Source organism: Lactuca serriola, chromosome 4, assembly GCF_051521515.1.
Source record: "Lactuca serriola cultivar US96UC23 chromosome 4, Lser_US96UC23_V15, whole genome shotgun sequence".
Taxonomy (NCBI): domain Eukaryota; kingdom Viridiplantae; phylum Streptophyta; class Magnoliopsida; order Asterales; family Asteraceae; genus Lactuca; species Lactuca serriola.
This window is the reverse complement of record NC_136411.1, coordinates 363,845,636-363,861,983: the sequence shown is the minus strand read 5'-3', so window position 1 is coordinate 363,861,983 and position 16,348 is coordinate 363,845,636.

Below are 16,348 nucleotides of genomic sequence, written 5' to 3'. Positions count from 1 at the left end.
TGGAAATGAAACTAACTTGGTTTTGGGAGTAGTTTCATGGGCATTGTATACTTCTTTGTTTAAAACTTATGATATTGTTTTATGGCATAAATTTGAAAGTTATTCTTAAAATATTTTAAATATATATAAGTTTGTTTCATGTTTAAACTACTTTTGGGGGGTTTGACTTTGGAACTAGATGATCACAACCATCTATTTCCTTAAAAGAGTTGAGCGAGGATGTACCGACTAGGCTTCTCCAAGCCTAAATTTTTTAATTTTGATATGTACTCAAATTAGGCATTGAAAAGGAAGGTAGAAAAGAAAGAGCGTCGAATTCAAGAAAAGCATGACAATTATAGTAAAATACTTTAACTTTTGTTTTATTACTAAATGTTACTTCTTCTCGTATCGCTAACTTTTGATAACGTTTAGACTTTTAGGACCAAATTATTTCTGCAACTAACTATCAAACTATAAACCTTTTTGGTCTTTGAAAATGGATATATAAACTTATTTTAAAAGTACTCATGCAATGGATGTTTCAATTGGCATCAAAGAACTTGTTTAAATGAACTAGGTGCTTAGTTAGTATGTACACTAAAACTGTAGTGTTGTAGGAAAGATTAATATTTTTATAGTAAATAATAAAAAGTATCAATTATATTTAATACTAATGTGTAGAATGTAACATTCATGAAAATTTTAAACTTGTTAAACAACCCCAAAAACCATCATTGTTTTCAAAATAAGTTTCACATCAGAGAAATTCCAAAATCGTAAAACAAAAACATGAGGAGGTGCACGATCACGCCTTCGCCTTCCCGCGATCCTCTAAGATACCTGAAATATAACCCAAATTGTAAGACCACAACTTAGTGAGTTTCCTCCAAAATACTACCACAATACATAATCATAAATATCACAGCAACAACACGCAAACAAAACCTTCAGCATGTCTGGACCGCATCACCGGACCTTCAGCCTGTCTAGAGCGTTCTCCGGGCCTTCGACCTAACTGGTCCGCCTCGCAGGCCTTCAGTCTATCTGGGCCGCCCTGGGTCTGTTGGCCTTTAGCACAAAGCAGGACCGCCTTAACCCAACCACACACACACATGTCGATATATACATAACTCATAAACATATAATCAATCAATAGTCAAGCACAAATCATACAGATTAATAAGCATAACATCATCCTATCTACCAGGGTTCAGATCTAACAGATCACTACAGTACTCAATCATATGATAATCAGGATAACAATCCAAAGGGTCGGCCTTGGTGCCTTCGACCCGTAAATACAGCGAGGAAAACTCACCTCTCAAATGTCACGCTACACTGAAATCATTGACTGTTGACTCACGGAAAATCCCGAACTATAACAATAAACAAACACCCAATTAACAATTGGGATACCATTCTTGAATAAGGGCCCAAACATAGGGTAATTGTCCATTTTACCCTTTTCCTAATTGGGCCAAGACCCAAGTCCAAATCTTTGATCCAAAAGGCCCAACTTACTTTAAGGCCAATGATTGGCCCAATTTTCCAAATTGGGCCCAAACCCCTTATTGGGCCTCATCTAAAGGTCTAATCCTCTGATTAGCCCAAAACACACTTATCCAGATGGTCCATTAGGGCCTAAGTATAAAAGCCCAAAAGATGGCCCAATACCCGAAGCCCAAAGTCCGAAACCCACATAGAAGGCATACGTGGGGCGTACCCCTTCGGTACGCTAGGCGTACTTCGCCTTGTATTGACCACCATCGGGGTGGTTGACTAAGTATGTGGGGCATACATAACTTACACGAGGCGTACCCTTGCAAGTCTTAAAATCCTTATAAGTGCTTAATAGATTAAGCACCTAAGCTCAAACTTCAGATCCATGACTCAAAAGTACTCTAGAACCATAAAGTTTCAAACTTTAAGACTTTGTTCGTCCAAAAAGGGCTTAATGCATGGTCCTAATCCATTAAGACCTCCTACAAAGAACAAGGGACCAAACTATCTCAAGGGACCTCATTTTATGCCTTAGGACCCATCCTAGGGTCTGAAAGGACAACCCAACACGACCAAAATAAAGTATGCACAATATTGGGACTCTTGGGACAAAAAGGATACCAAAAAGCAACCAAAGCAAGATCTAAACAATCTAAGCATAAAGGTAGAAGCTTTATACCTTTTGAAGCTTCCCAAGAAGACATATCTACAAGCTTGCTTCCTCCTGTGGCTCCTTTGATGCACTATCTTCTCCTTTTGGCACACAAAAATCACACTATAAAGCTCAAGATGCTTACTATGGGGGGGTTAGGGTTCTCTCCAAACGGATAAGGGACTTGGAGACTGAAAGAGTGAGTTAAAATGACCCACAATGGTGCTTAAATACTCCACAAACCCTAAAAATTAGGGTTTCAACCGAACACACATACACCCGACGTACATATGTGTACGCCCAGTGTACTAGGGCGTGCCCTAGTATGCTTAGCGTACCCACATGTACGCCTAACATACAACTCAAGCTCCCAAGAGTTACCAATTTGCCACTAGGGCTTCTTAGGGCTAAATCCATCCAACATCAAGGACCAAAAAGGACATATTAAAATGCCAAGGGAAGGATTTGAAGATACCTGAACACCCGGGATGTTACAACTCTCCCCCACTTGATCTGGACTTCATCCTTGAATTCTGTTGCACCAAACAGATCCGGGTAATGCTCCCGCATCTCAGCCTCTAGCTCCCAGGTCCACTCGGAGCCTCTCCGATGTTGCCATTGTACCTTCACTAAAGGTACTTCCTTTGTAACACCGTAATTTTTCAAACAATTTTTTCATTTTAAAATCACATAATTCTCATTGACACAATTCAAAAAAACCCCAATTATCAAGTTATCAAAAACACATGTCCATAATTGTTTGAATAAAAATCCAGGATCCTCTAAAACATAACTCCGCCTCGTGTGTACAATCAAGTCGACACCTTCCCGCGATCTTGAGAAGTACCTGAAACACATATCACATAACACGGTAAGCACAAAGCTTAGTGAGTTCCCTAAAATACCAAGTACACAAATAATAAGCCTCTAATGGTTATAGCTCGGCATGAACCCTCCGGGCATTGCGTCTCAATGAGGACCCTCCGGTCTCACGGCTCAACGTAGACGCTCCGGTCATGTGTCTCAATGAGGACCCTCAGGTCTCATAGATCGGGTTGGACCCTCCATTCATGTATCTCAGTGAGGACCCTCCGGTCTCACAGCTCGGGTTGGACCCTCCGGACCGATCTCAAAATACACAGAATAATATAGCATATATCACAAAGAAAAATGCATAATAACACATAACTCAAATAAGACCCTCCGGTCACTCAGTAGTACCACTCAGGTATGTATAGTGAGAAGACTTACTTCGTAAGCCAACAAATAAACCTCGTGCTCAAATCACCGGTCTAGCCTCCGCCTAACACATACAATAATTATCCCTAATTAGTAAGTGACCCTCAAGAAGCTAGGCTAAACCCTCTATAAACTCACAGAAGGATAAAAGACCATTTCACCCTTTCATGGTCTCTATAGTCCATAATTTGACCAAACCCTAAAAGTTAACAAAAGTCAACCGTAGCGCGTACGCTGGGTGTCAGCCCTCTACGTTGGGCGTACTATCTTGCCATGCATCGAGGATCCTCGACCCTATGCTATGCGTACTGGGATTACGCTTGGCGTACGTCCCAGACTTGTTCTTCCCACTCTCTTGGTCTTAATCCGTTAAGACATAACTCTACTCTCAGATCTGGACTCCTTAAAGGCTCATACTCCATAAAGTTCGTGACTTTAAGCCTTTGCATGGCTGAGAAAGTCCCAAACCCGAAAACTCTCACTCTTTTCTCCAAAAAATGCTCATATCTCATGCATGGGGTGGTTTTGACGTCCAAGACTCCATTTTTATGAATCCACTCCATTAAAAACACTCAAAGGGACATATATTAGGCTCTGGAGTTCAACAACTCATAAAGCTTCATGCTTTTGGACCAAAAACCCTAAAATGGACCATATAATGCACAAATAAAAAAGGATGAGAAAGCTTTGAGCTTTATACCTTCAACTGATGCTCCAACCAAAGAAAAGCTTAGATCCAAAGCCTGGTCTCCAACTCTATTCTCTTCAATGCTCCTTCTTCACTCCAAGGATACCACAAGAACACTAAGAAGCTTACAAATGGACACTCAAGCTCAAGGGGCGAAAATTAGGGTTTTGAGAGGGTTGAGGGCTGGAATGGTGGCCATAAATAAGGCCATCATGTTCCTTAAATAGGGACACACCCTACAATTAGGGTTTTCACTCTGAGCCTAGTACGCCCAACGTACTAGATGGCTTCGGCGTCCAAATCACACACATAAGTACGCTGAGTGTACACACGCGTACTCAGCTGCCACCTTTTCTCAAATGAAGGGCTAAACTTGTCAATTACAATAAAATAGGGGTTTATAAGCTATACCTGGTCTTGGGATGTTACAATTCTCCCCCGCTAGAATCAGAATTTGCCCTCGAAGTCATCTTCTGGAAATAACTTTGGGTATTGCTCGCACATCTCAGACTCCGGCTCCCAAGTCCACTCGGACCCCTTCTGATGTTGCCACTGGACCTGAACCAAGAGCACCTCTTTGTTCCTCAACACCTTCACCTTCCTATCTAAGATCACTATCGGCCTCTCGATGTAATTCAGGCTCGCATCAACCTGAATGTCCTCTAATGGTACTAATGTTGTCTCATCGGCTACACATTTCCTCAGATGGGACACGTGGAAGGTGTTATGAATCTAGATCAACTCTGCATGTAGCTCCAACCGGTAAGCTACCTTACCCACAAGGGCGATCACCCTGAACGGACCAATGTATCTCGGGCCCAACTTGCCCCTTTTCCTAAATCGGATCACCCTTTGCCACGGGGATACCTTTAGGAGGACAAAATCTTCGACCTGGAACTCTATCTCGGATCATCATCGGTCTGCGTAACTCTTTTGGTGACTTTGGGCTGTCAATAGCCTTTGCTCTACCTCTCCCCAACAGATGGGAGTCCGACACCTCCTCCCATATAAGAGCTCAAAGGGAGGCATACCAATACTGGAATGGTAGTTGTTGTTATAAGAAAACTCAGCTAAGGGCAAATAGGTGTCCCAACTTCCTCCGAAGTCCATAACACATGCTCGTAGCATGTCCTCAAGCGTCTGAATTGTCCGCTCACTCTACATGTCTGTCTGTCGGTGGTATGCGGTACTAAAGTGCAACCGAGTACCCAACTCCTCATGAAACTTCTTCTAGAACCTGGAAGTAAAGCACACATCTCGATCCGACACTATCGATGTCGGCACTCCATGTTGTGCTACCACCTCTCTCACATAAATCTCGGCTAATTTCTCTACAGAAGAGTTCTCACTGATAGCCAAAAAGTGAGCACTCTTCGTCAGCCGGTCCACAATCACCTATATCGCGTCGACACCTCATGCGGTTCTCGGTAATTTGGTGATAAAATCCATGGAAATCTTGATGGGTTCTGAGCACTACATCAACCCTATGGTGTACATGCAAACCCTAATAGCTTTGGATCTAGTTTGTCTAATGAACATACAAATGATAATCCAAAGCCATAAACCCTAGATCTAATAAACTATGATTTGGAATTAGGGTTTAGATCTTACCTTTGATTGTTATATAGCAATAACAATCAATCCTTGGCTTCAGAAAGCTTAGTGCCTCAAGTGTTGCACCTCTAATGGAGTCACAAAAACCACTAAGCAACTAGGATGAAGAGGGAGGAGAGAGGAGGCACAAAAAACGAATAGAAACCCTAAATGAAGTATTCACCACGTTTTTGGGGCCATAAGGCTTCCTTATATATGTTGGCTATTAGGGTTTACAACTAGGAAACCCTAATCTGACTGCTTAAGCCCTAAGCAGCCCATGGACTCCCTCTTTAGAAGCCTTCGACGATTTCTAATGGGTTTCCCCATAGAATTCGTCCACTCCAACTTCTATGGAGTCCATTAGCCCATCTATGTAATTATCTTATAATTACACAATAATTCCCTTAAGTTTAATTAATCTCTTTTAGCCACAAAATTAATTCTTAATTAATTCTTGATTAATATTAATTAAACAATATGATTTCTCCTTTAATATATTATTCTCATAATATATTAATAAATCATAATTAAACCTTTCTCTCCTTAATTCATCCTACATATTGTTATGGTGAAGGTAACCCAAAAGGACCATGCTCACAATCGGGTCAAGTACGTACCAAAATAGTTATGGACTTAGACACTAATCCAACAGTCTCCCACTTGGATAAGTCTAATAACTATTTTGCATAACTTCAGAACCTGATTAGCAATCGTAGCTTTCAAAAGCCACTGTCAACTCTGATCTTATCAGATATGCGTGTCCTTTAGATAAGGGATCATATATTCCTCCATTCTTAAGATATCGTATAGACACAAGACATGAATTTCGATCATTCTCTCTCTATATTGTTTCTCGACTTCCGATTTACGACGACTAACAACAGACTATAATTGAACATATCAACTTAGTCCCGGCTTGGCCAAGCACTTAGGGTGTCATCACTAAATCATCGAGGGGCCCACATATATCGTTTTTATCCCACTTTGGGTAAAAGGAATGGATAAACTTTGACTCAAATTCCTGCTTGCACCTAATGATCGAATCACACACAATAATAAGTTTTATAACACCAAGTTACTGGTGCGTTTACTTATCATCAATGTGCAACCGCCCAACAAATAACAACTCACACATCTCAGTTTCAAGAATATACAATATTATCGTCTCACAATCACTCGTGATAAAATCCATGAAGTGATTCAGGTGAGCATGGGTTTAATCCAATACTCTAATCTTATTAAAGCATTCATGAACTCTGCAACAAACTTATGATATGTCTTAACACTTAGAAAATCTACAGACAAATTCATGACAGTCTTCCTTCATACCTACTCACAACGTATGACCAACTGTGGATGTTTGAATAACCTAGTTATTCTGGAAGTAAAAACATGCAGAGTGAAACACAATAATAATATTAATCCTATATGGCCCCAAAACCTTTGAGCGTAAATAAAACACTTTTATTTAAACACCATATTGATTACTCATTATTCATTGCCTATTGTTTTAGAAAATCAACTTATTACTTGAATTACAACAATAGTTGTCCCATGCTCCAAGCATGCACACTATGTTTCCTATGGTTCATGCTTTGTGAAATAGATCCATTGAAAACTTTTCCAATGATGCTCATTTCACAATTCCTAATCCTCAACGATAGTGTAAGAATACAAGATTCTTGCCACTACTATTATATGTTAGATTCTAACATTTTATGCAATAATCCTTTCGTAAAGTCATAGCACAAAAGTCACCAAGTCTTGGCCAATGAAAAATACAAGGTTCTCTTTCAGAATTTGTTATAAAACAATTCTATAGATGTGATGTCTCTCACTCAAAGTACATTCCTTTGAACATCCTTTTTGCATAAAATTTTCTAATCTAGACATAAATTCTTAATTTCCAACTCCCAATATGGAAACATTTCCATATTTGCCATACGACAACTCATTCTTAATAGAATCTTATCTATTCATACTAATGTCGATATGGTCCATCCACTATACTTCCAACTACTCGCAAGCAACAAATCCTTGGTGAACCTTAGATCGTCCTTTGATAGTTGTTTAATTATTTTAGTCAAAACCGTTCTAGTCTCTTTCCCTCTTAATGCGCTAAGCATTTGGAAAATTTTAGAACGATCAAACATTATAGCATATGCAATCGATCCTATACCCGAAGCGTATGGGACATGATTCATAATGTCTTACATAAAGACGTGATACTTTACCAGTCTTTTGCTATAATATTTCTAATTGCCATGTTCTCACGATTTTGATTATGAAAAGGGATGCTGTAATCATAACCAAATTTTGAGGATGTAATTATTCTTTCCATATATAGAATTTCCTCATGTTGAACCATTCCAACACAACATTCATATATATTTGACTAAATTTGATTAAAAATTCCACAATCTAAGCCTTTATATTTGAAATGAAGTATAATATTCTCTACCTTAATTATAGCAAAAAAAACTTTTCAACCCCTACAACTCTGCCAAGTGAATCTTTGTTTTCTATAATTAATATTGCTAACTTGCAATACTTGAAATAATAATCATGCTCCTACTAACACGATGATTATTACCATACAAACATAACACTTATGCTCCCACTAGCTTTGACATATATCTAGAAAAACATCTGAACTTCCGGAAAACAATGCTTATTGAATTCCTTAAGTTCATATTTCTAAATAATTGATGCTTTGATAAGCCTTTAGCTAAGCTTCTTAAACTCATACACCGTTGTCTTAGAAAGCTCACATGTGTGTCTAAACAACTTCAGAGCTTATGTTACTAGGTCCCAAATGTTCAGACTAATTGCCAAATCTCACAATTCGAACTATAAAGAGGGATGCCGTAATCATAATCGAATTTGAGAATACAATTTTCACAATTGCAATCTTCTTAAAATCTCTCTTAGTGAAAGCATTTCCTTACAATCATTTTCATGAAGGAGGGAAACCTTATGACACTTAGATTTTAAAGTGTATGTGTTCCTATCCATGTGAATCTGTCATAACAACAATCATAAGACAATGTTTGTGACAAATCCAACTCATATGAATTGAACTTGTTCAATCTTGATTTCTCGCCTTATGGCAGCATGAATGCCTACCATTGCTTCCAGGTTGTTAACAAGCTCAACCTTACCTTATCAATGTACTTTCCATTGATCAGGGTGCCTTGCCTTTATGCAATCCAATTGAGAACTCATAGAACTCATATTGCATAGTTGACTTAATCTGGAATGGAACAAAAACAAAATTATGTCAACACGATAGGTCGCCAACCTCAAGTCGTGTGCTAGTGATTTACTTATCGGTTTATTCTTGATTTGTTCTTGAACTTTTCAAGACAATTGAGACTCCCACTGACTTCTTGACATATATGATTCTCTTTGTCAAGGAACTTTTCTTGACAAAACAAATATTCAAGAGTTAGTGCGAAATCCTATCAAGACTAACACCTCGCTCAATTGGTTCTCGTTGGTCTGTGTCTTGTGCAAGACATCACAACTTACCAATTTCAAATGTGCAGGAATAAGAAGACTTTTTTCCAATTCCACATTTATTGAGTGTTATAAACCTACTAAAGACATGTCACTCAATTCGCAATCTTGGAGTATGACTCTAAGATTCGATATTGGAACGAAGTATGATTGACTTCTTGATTTAACCATTTCCACAATTCATGATTCCTCTTTTTAGACATACAAATGTACTAAGACTCACTTAGAGGATTAATTGAGATATGGTTCTTAATCATTATGACTTATCATAAAACACAATAAAAGGTACTCTCCCTTCTTCTTAGAATAGAGAAACTTTTATCTTTCTGCCAAATTGATTTTTATTAGTCGTTTTGCCTTTCATTGAGACTTTTCCAATGATGCAAAATTATACTTAAACTTGTAAGCATAATCATATTTACTAAACTTTAGTAAATCATGACGAATACTCTATCTCTCTTTGTGGCGGACTTGACCAGCGCACAACCAAGTGTACCTGATCCCTAGCCCTTCACATGACTCTTTGTCAAGGAATTAGTCTAATTTCCAAATATGAAAATTTTTCATTCATCACACAATGCAGGTTACATGATTCCAAGTTTCTGTCCAATTGAAACTTGGGCGATGAGAAACTCTCCCTATTTGGTAAATTCTCGACATATCCACAAATAACACAATTAAGAATCAAATCCATTATTGCTAATAGTAGAAACAATTAAACATCAATTTTTCAAAATTTATTTTATTGCGGAAAAATTTATCCTTACAATGTAGTTCAACTGAAAACTATGCTATTACATATTTCTTAGCAATCTATCATAACTCTAAAGTAGTAGCTCAAAAATTCGATCTTCAAGCAATGCGATCGAAATCCATTTCTTCACGATCAGATTCAACTTACTTCTTCCCTTAAGCTTCCTCTCTTTTCTTCGATCCTACAAAATATCAAAATGTAATCTTATCACATCATGTAATGAAAATCAAAGAATATGAACTTATAGAGTTGGATTTTACCTGAAGTAGAGCCATACGTCTTGACTCTCCCATCTCTTAGATCTCTCAGGTAGTTTGGGCAGCTTCGTCTCCAATGCCCCTTCTCTTGGCAATAAAAGAAAATGGACTCCTTTGGCACAACACATGGGACAATCTCATACTTAGTCCTTTCTGGACTTCCAGTGTTTCCAGTGTCCATTGAAGTTTGGGAGTTTGATTCACCAGACAAATTTGCTTGACCAGCACGCCAAATCATTGTTGATTCAGCAGCTATAAGCAAATAGGTGAGATCAATGAGGGTCACGCCGTGGTCCATCATATATTACTCTTTAACAAACTCACTATATGATTCGGGAAGCGACTGAAGAACCCAATCAATAACCAACATCTCTGAGATATCGACACCCATCATCCTTAACCTATCAATGTGTGACTTCATCTCTAAGATGTGTGCACACACATGTTTCCCATCTTTGTGTTTACTTGACAAAAGGGCTTGAGTTAGCTTGAACTTTTCAAGCCTTTGAACTTGTGGTTCACGGAGAATAATTGGAGGAGGTGGAGGAAGTGAATCATGATCTCTGGTTCCTCGATCATATCGTGGAATATCATCTCCATTTGGAAAACTTGTTCCATGGGATTTGGGAAGACCATTGTTAGATTCAGACATCTACAAAAATTGGAGAAATTCAAGTCAAGTTGATGTAACACCCAAATGAAACATCAAGGCTAGGATCCAACACAATACTCTACAACCTAGAAGAGGGATGCCGTAATCTAGTTGCAAAATATTTGAAGGTAGGTAAATGACGATTTACCAATTTTCACCATGAAAAACGAAAAAGAAATTTAAGTTTTAAATGAATTGAAAATCCTAGATCTTTTGAGATTCATTGAACTTTTCAATGACATGTTTAATATCGATTATGCCCTACTATTTACGACTGGTATGCCGAGGATCACAAACAAGGTGTGAATAACCATGCGAATCACATGGTGCACTAAATGCTATTATTACCTAATCAATGTGTCGGTTAGCTACACACGCTCCATTGATCTATAATGAACATCGAGTCACCCTTCGCTACCAATGCCAAACCCAAATTAGTGTGTCGGTTAACCACACATGCTCCACTAACGTCTCGTCAAGGGTACAAAGTGTCATTCCATGGATTAGCATACAATTTCACATTTTGCCTAAAGTAACTATGATTTGAGAATTTGAAAAAACATTTAGTTACTTTGTACTTCATTATACTTATAATGGAAGGTTTCTATCCTATCTTACCCGTTCGGCTAACGACCCTCCACTAGTCAAAAGTGCGGTGGGTAAGAGTGGATACCCATTCAATTGCCATTTGATAGGCAATTTCCTTAAACACCCCTTATAGACCAGCTTCGTGAATGAGGCCTACTAACGGTAAGACTGACTCTTTACTCATATATATATATATATATATATATATATATATATATATATATATATATATATAATATTAGACTTTTAATGTTACATATATATATATATATATATATATATATATATATATATATATATATATATATAGTATAGGGTGTATTTTACACTTTTAAAATACTAGGTGGTTTTATTAACTACCTCTTTTAATTAAACTTTTAACTAACTTAACAAAACCATGTGGGTGTAGTTTGAACTTTTCAAAATACTAGGGTTTTAGAATTTAAATATTACACAATTAAACTATTAATCAAAATTTTAAATTCCAAAACTTGAGGGCAAGTTTTGAAACATTTCAAAACATTAGGGTTTAACTATTTAAATTTCAAAAACAAAACTTTTAAGTTCAAATTTAAACTATAAAACTTACAGGGAGTAATTTGAAACTATTCAAACTTTGTCAAGAACATTCTAGATCAACAATTCAAATAAGGCAATTATCTAATTTTGACCTAGTCCAATTTCTTGCAAGATAATTCACCAAATAATTCAAATTATTAAATTTTATCATATAAGGAAGTAATTATTCAATTGATATGAAAATATATTTTATTTTGGCAAGGATAATTACCCAATATCATAAAAATCCGAATTTTATCAATAAAAAACGTTTTGGTAATTATCCCACAACAAAACAGGCACAAAATCCCGAAATCTGCTCCATCTGACCCTCTGAATCGTCGAGTCTGGCTTGGACTCGTCGAGTTCACTATGGACTCGGCGAGTTACCTAGTTGACTCGGCGAGTCAAGTCGAAAAACCTCAAAAATTTCGATTTTCAACCAAAATTCGATCAAATAAGCATCAAATTCACTAACAAACAGCCCTAGGCTCTGATACCACTGATAGGTTCTGAGCACTACATCAACCCTATGGTGTACATGCAAACACTAATAGCTTTGGATCTAGTTTGTCTAATGAACATGCAATTGATAATCCAAAGCAATAAACCCTAGATCTAATAAACTATGATTTGGAATTAGGGTTTAGATCTTACCTTTGATTGTTATATAGCAATAACAATCAATCCTTGGCTTCAGAAAGCTTAGTGCCTTAAGTGTTGCACCTCTAATGGAGTCACAAACACCACTAAGCAACTAGGATGAAGAGGGAGGAGAGAGGAGGCACCAAAAACGGCTAGAAACCCTAAAGGAAGTATTTACCACGTTTTTGGGGCCATAAGGGTTCCTTATATATGATGGCTATTAGGGTTTACAGCTAGGAAACCTTAATCTGACTGCTTAAGCCCTAAGTAGCCCATTGACTCCCTCTTTAGAAGCCTTGGACGATTTCTAATGGGTTTCCAGATAGAATTCGTCCACTCCTACTTCTATGGAGTCCATTAGCCCATCTATGTAATTATCTTATAATTAGACAATAAGTCCCTTAAGTTTAATTAGTCTCTTTTACCCACAAAATTAATTCTTAATTAATTATTGATTAATATTAATTAAACAATATGATTTCTCCTTTAATATATTATTCTCATAATTTATTAATAAATCATAATTAAACCCTTCTCTCCTTAATTCATCCTATATATTGCTATGGTGAAGGCAACCCAAAAGGACCATGCTCATAATCGGGTCAAGTACATACCAAAATAGTTATGGACTTAGACACTAATCCAACAAATATGCTCCCTCTTCCACTGGAGAATCTCTAGAGTATGTAACGGGCCATGTAGACGCTGGTGCGCCGCCTTAACCCGACGACAGGTCAAGCACCTATTAATTACCCATGGCACATCCCTCTTCATAGAGGGCCACCTGTAATCTCTCTTCAGATCAAATACATCTTAGTGGCTCCTGGATGGATCGATAATCTCGATCTATGTGCCTCCTCCATCAGTATGCACCGAGCTCCGCCTGTATAGGGCACCCAAATCCGCCCACGAAAAGTTATAAGCCCCCGAATATCCGTCTCAAACTCGGAAACCTGCCCGATCACTCGATCCCTCTTGAGGTTCTCTGGCCTCACAGCCTCCACCTGAGGCTCTTGGATGGTATCTATGACTGGAGTCATCACTGTCATCCTCATACACACATCTCGAATCAGAGCACTCTCTGCTCTATGGCTCAAGGCATCGACTACCACATTAGCCTTCCCTGGGTGATATAAGATCTCGCAGTCGTAGTCTTTCACTACATCCAACCACCTCCTCTATCTCATATCCAGATTGGGCTAATCCATGAGGTACTTCAAACTCTTTTGGTCTGTGTATATGGTGCACCAGACTCCATACAGATAGTGGCGCCAGATCTTGAGGGTGAACACCACCGCCCACAGCTCCAAATCGTGGGTGGGATACCTCATCTCATGAGGCTTCAACTGCCTCGATGTGTATGCTATCACGTGCCCCCTCTACATCAACACAACACCCAACCCTGAAATTGATGCATCACAGTAAACTACAAAGTCCTCCACTCCCGTGGGAAGGGCTAACACTGGAGCTTCGCACAATCTCTTGCAAAGAGTCTCAAATGAGGCCTGCTGCTCGGGCCCCTAGGCAAAACTAACACCCTTCTGGGTCAATCTGGTAAGAGGAACAACAATCTTGGAGAAATCTCTGATAAATCTCTGATAGTAGCCGGCCAAACTAGAAAACTCCTGATCTCGGACGGGGATCTCAGCACCTCCCATCTCATAACTGCCTCAATCTTGGCCGGGTTGACTAATATCCCATTCTGATTAACGAGATGTCCTAGGAACTGGACCTCTCGTAACCAAAAATCACACTTGGAGAATTTGGTATAAAGCCTCTCAGCCCTCAATACTCCAAGAATCTCTCGCATTTGATGCTCTCTGGACCTCGAGTACACCAGAATATCGTCGATGAAAACGATCACCGATCGATCCAACATGGGCCTGCACACCCGGTTCATGAGATCCATGAACGTTGTCGGTGCGTTGGTGAGCCCGAAAGGCATCACTACAAACTCATAATGCCCATAACGAGTTTTGAAGGCCGTCTTCTTGATATTATCCTCACAAACTCTCATTTGATGATATCCAGATCTCAAATCAATCTTAGAGAACCAATATGCTCCCTGTAATTGATCGAATAAATCGTCAGTCCTCGGTAGCGGATAACGGTTCTTGACCTTCAGCTTGTTCAACTCCCGATAATCGATGCACATCCGGTGTGAACCATCCTTCTTCTTAACAAAAAGGATAGGTGCTCCCTACGGCGAGCTACTCGGTCTGATAAAACCCTTCCCCAACAGCTCTTGGAGCTGTGAGGATAAATCCTGCATCTCTGGTGGCGCAAGGCGATAAGGTGCCTTGGCAATAGGCGCTGCACCCGGAACCAAATCAATCTGGAACTCCACCTGCCTCTCGGGAGGCACACCCGACAACACCTCGGGAAAAACATCCAGAAACTCGCACAATATCAGAACATCGAAGATAGAAATTGGCCTCTCTGTAGCAACCCGCATATCCATCACGTATGTTAAAAATCCCATACAACCCAGTTGTAGACTCTGTCTCGCTCTGGTAGCAGAGCAGAAGGTTGATCCAGATCTGGTACCCTCGCCATACACCGTAAGCACTCCCCCACTAGGGTCTCGTATAGTCACCATCTGATGTTCACAGTTGATCACAGCTCCAAACCAACTCAACCAATCCATGCCCACTATGACACAAACATCACCCATCGCGATCGATATTAGGTCTATTGGGAAATCAACACCTAAGATCTCTATTATACATCCCCAAAATACATCAGTAGCAAAAACCGCATGCTCGTCGCCTATGGAAACCCTTAGAGGTCGACTCAACGCCTCACGTCGGATACTGATGTGACGACTAAAAGCTAAAGACATGAAGGATCGACTCGCACCCGAGTCAAATAACACCAAAGTAGGTACAAAACTCACAAGGAAAGTACCTATACATAGCACAATATAAGCGTAAACAAATCTCAAAAAAACATAAAATAAGGATATACGTACCATCAACAATATTAGGCGCGGCGCGGACCTCCTCCGCTGTCAGCTGAAATGCTCTCTTACGAGCCCTTGGAGGCTCGGCCTTCCCTGGCCGACCATCAGTAACATGTAAAGCAGCAGGAGTAGCAGTATGGGATGATTGTTGGGTGAGCTGAGGACACTCGACCTTCCTATGGCCTGTCTGGTTGCAGTGAAAGCAAACAGAAAATCCATTGGGGAAGTCCCTCACCATATGCGCCTCTTTGCCACATTTGTAGCAAATCCCTGCCCGGCAAGGTCCCTCATGGGCCTTTCCGCACTTGCTACAAGTGCGGCCCTTCTGGCCCCCAACTCTCGAATCAACGGGCTTAGCCCGCTTATCCGTCGACTGCGACTGTGTCGGTCTCCTATCTCTCCCCGACTGCCCTCCCCCTGGCCTGAATCTACAGCTAAATCTCTCTCCTCCTAGCATTGGTTTGCAACTCAGCCAATGACCGATAAGACGAGTTTGCCATGAACTCTCGAATGTCTCTCCTTAAGATGCTCAAATACCGACTCACACGTGTCTGCTCAATGGACACGTGCTCAGGGCAGAACAATGCCCTCTCATGGAACATCCGTGTAATCTCAGTCACTAACTCTGTTTTCTGCTTGAGAGGCAAAAACTTCTGTTCCAAATGTTCTCTCTCCACTTGGGGAACATAGTCATCTCGAAAAAACTTGGTGAACCTCTCCCAAGTCACTGCAGCATGCTCTACAGGGGTAAAATCA